The sequence below is a fragment of the Calidris pugnax genome, unplaced genomic scaffold (genome assembly GCF_001431845.1).
Source record: "Calidris pugnax isolate Ruff unplaced genomic scaffold, ASM143184v1 scaffold61, whole genome shotgun sequence".
NCBI classification, from domain to species: Eukaryota; Metazoa; Chordata; class Aves; order Charadriiformes; family Scolopacidae; genus Calidris; species Calidris pugnax.
The window spans coordinates 1,208,756-1,212,041 of record NW_015090945.1 but is presented as its reverse complement, the minus strand read 5'-3'; the positions used below and the strand labels follow the sequence as shown (position 1 = coordinate 1,212,041).

Genomic DNA, 3,286 nt, shown 5'->3' with positions numbered 1-3,286 from the left:
CTCTCCTTGAATATCTCCAGGGATGGGGCCTCAACCACCTCCCTGGGCAACCTGTTCCAGTGCTCCACCACCCTCACAGTGAAGAACCCTCTCCTGATCTCCAATCTAAATCTGTTCCCCTCCAGCTTGAAGCCATTTCCCCTCGTCCTGTCACTACAGGCCTTTCTAATCAGGCTCTCCCCAGCCTTCCTGTAGGCTCCCTTCAGGTACTGGAAGGCTGCTATTAGGTCTCCCCGGAGCCTCCTCTTCTCCAGGCTGAACAACCCCAGCTCCCTCAGCCTGTCCTCGTAGCAGAGGTGCTCCATCAGCTTCTCCTCCACCAGCACCCCGAAGTCCCTTTCCTCAGGGCTGCTTTCCAATCTCTCACCCCCCAGTTTGTATTGGTGGTGAGGATTGTTCCGGCCCAGGTGCAGAACCTTGCATTTGCTCTTGTTGAACCTCATGAGGTTCACCTGGGCCCACCTCTCCAGCCTGTCCAGGTCCAGAAGAGAGTGAACGCATCAGACACGGAAAGAACGGAAAGATTATTTTTAATTAGGTGCAAAACATCATTTCAATAAGGACAAGCAGAACAACCAGGTGATGGGAATCGCTCCTTACTGGCCTCACTTCTTCAATTTCATTTATGGAAATGATTGTATTTTTTTTAATATTGTTACCTACGGAGTGATAATGGGGCCAGATCAGACTTTTATAGTTACAGCTGTGCCAACAGCAAAGATTTGTCCTGAAAATACCTGGATGGGATGATTTGCTTTTCAATTATTCAGCAAGTACATGGAGAGCAGTTTCAACAAGCAGAAAAGCAACAGTTAAAAACATTTATGTTTTAGTATGACCTATAGTGGCATCCTATCACAGGAAATTGAAATATTAGTCTCGGAAAACATCTGGACTTTTAAATGATTTTTTTTGCAGCTAGAAGATAGGAAACTTTAGTAAAAGTGTTATAATTGCTTTTTTCTTTATTTGCAGTATGAGTAGCAAGCATCAGATTTACTTATTACAAAGGACGCTGCTAATGCAAAAGGATTAATTTGAATTTCACCCTTTTCATCCTTGTGGCCCTCCTCTGGACCCTCTCCATCAGGTCCATGTCCTTCTTATACTGAGGGCTGCAGACCTGCACACAATACTCCAGGTGAGGTCTCACCAGAGCAGAGTAAAGTGGCAGAATCCCCTCTCTGGACCTGCTGGCAACACTTCTTTTGATGCAGCCCAGGATGGGATTGGCCTTCTGGGCTGCAGCTGCCCACTGCCTGCTCATGTCCAGCTTCTCATCCACCAGCACCCCCAAGTCCCTTTCCTCAGGGCTGCTTTCCAATACCTCACCCCCTGGTCTGTACTGGTGGTGAGGATTGTTCCGGCCCAGGTGCAGAACCTTTCATTTGCTCTTGTTGAACCTCATGAGGTTCACCTGGGCCCACCTCTCCAGCCTGTCCAGGTCCAGAAGAGAGTGAATGCATCGGACACGGAAAGAACGGAAAGATTATTTTTAATTAGGTGCAAAACATCATTTCAATAAGGACAAGCAGAACAACCAGGTGATGGGAATCGCTCCTTACTGGCCTCACTTCTTCAATCTCATTTATGGAAATGATTGTATTTTTTTTAATATTGTTACCTACGGAGCGATAATGGAGCCAGATCAGACTTTTATAGTTACAGCTGTGCCAACACCAAAGATTTGTCCCGAAAATACCTGGATGGGATGATTTGCTTTTTAATTATTCATGGAGAGCAGTTTCAACAAGCAGAAAAACAACAGTTAAAAACATTTATGTTTTAGTATGACCTATAGTGTCATCCTATGACAGAAAATTGAAATATTAGTCTCAGAAAACATCTGGACTTTTAAATAAATTTTTTGCAGCTAGAATATAGGAAACTTTAGTAAAAGTGCTATAATTGTTTTTTTCTTTATTTGCAGTATGAGCAGCAAGCATCAGCTTTACTTATTACAAAGGACACTGCAAATGCAAAAGGATTCATTTGAATTTCACCCTTATGAAAATACCTGGATGGGATGATTTGCTTTTCAATTATTCAGCAAGTACATGGAGAGCAGTTTCAACAAGCAGAAAAGCAACAGTTAAAAACATTTATGTTTTAGTATGACCTATAGTGGCATCCTATCACAGGAAATTGAAATATTAGTCTCGGAAAACATCTGGACTTTTAAATGATTTTTTTTGCAGCTAGAAGATAGGAAACTTTAGTAAAAGTGTTATAATTGCTTTTTTCTTTATTTGCAGTATGAGTAGCAAGCATCAGATTTACTTATTACAAAGGACGCTGCTAATGCAAAAGGATTAATTTGAATTTCACCCTTTTTTTTTTAAATTCAGTAATTTTTAAGCTTCAAAATATTTTTCGGCTCTTAATGATTTGAAAACAAGTATCTGTCAATATTCCATCGATATACGACAAACCTCTCCCTGGGCTAAAAAACATTTAAATCCATTTTCTGCACACTCAGAGCGCGGAACTACCCAGAGTCCAATCACACAGAGAGATCTAATCCTATTTTTCTTCAGCTACAGGTGCTTTCTTTACAGTGCCAGAAGTCATGAGGTAAGGTTTTTTAAAGGCACAAGCCCTAAACACCACTCTCCAAGAGACCTCCTTTCACTTCCCCACCTCACATAAACACTGACTGTTAATTTTAACCACTGGCTGAGAGTATTTTCTTCGAGTCAGTTCAAATACAGCACATTTTCAATGGGATATACACGGAGCAAATCTTACGCTGAGGTGCCTCCCTCCCCCCAAAAAAAGAGAAGCTTCTTGGTCTCCACCTCTAGGTTCCTTGTTAGTAGCCATGAGTAGGTAGAGCTTGTGAGAGAATCATAGAATTCCTGGGTTGGAAGGGACCTTTCAGATCATCGAGTCCAACCATCAACCCAACACTGACCAAACCCATCACTAACCCATGTCTCTAAGCACTATGGCTGCCCGGCTTTGAAATCCCTCCAGGGATGGTGACTCCACCACTGCCCTGGGCAGCCCATTCCAATGTGCAATAACCCTTTAGGTGTAAAAAGTGTTCCTAATCTCCAATCTGAACCTCCCCTGGTGCAACTTGACGCCGTTTCCTCTTGTCCCATGGCCTGTTCCTTGGGAGAAGAGACCGACCCCCCCTGGCTACCCCCTCCTTTCAGGGAGTTGGAGAGAGCGAGAAGGTCTCCCCTCAGCCTCCTTTTCTCCAGGCTGAACACCCCCAGCTCCCTCAGCCGCTCCTCACAAGGTCTCCAGCCCCTTCTCCTTGTGCTCCAGACCCCTCACC

The 3,286-nt window shown here is 43.9% G+C and overlaps 1 long non-coding RNA gene across 1 annotated transcript; it reads right to left on the bottom strand.

Annotated features, from left to right (window-relative positions):
• Positions 1–511: 511 nt before the first annotated feature.
• LOC106893723 lies at positions 512–2,965 on the bottom strand. The gene is made up of 2 exons (XR_001413157.1): positions 2,018–2,965; positions 512–737 (listed from the first exon to the last, which is right to left on the bottom strand). It is a non-coding gene; the product is annotated as an uncharacterized LOC106893723 (long non-coding RNA).
• Positions 2,966–3,286: the final 321 nt, after the last annotated feature.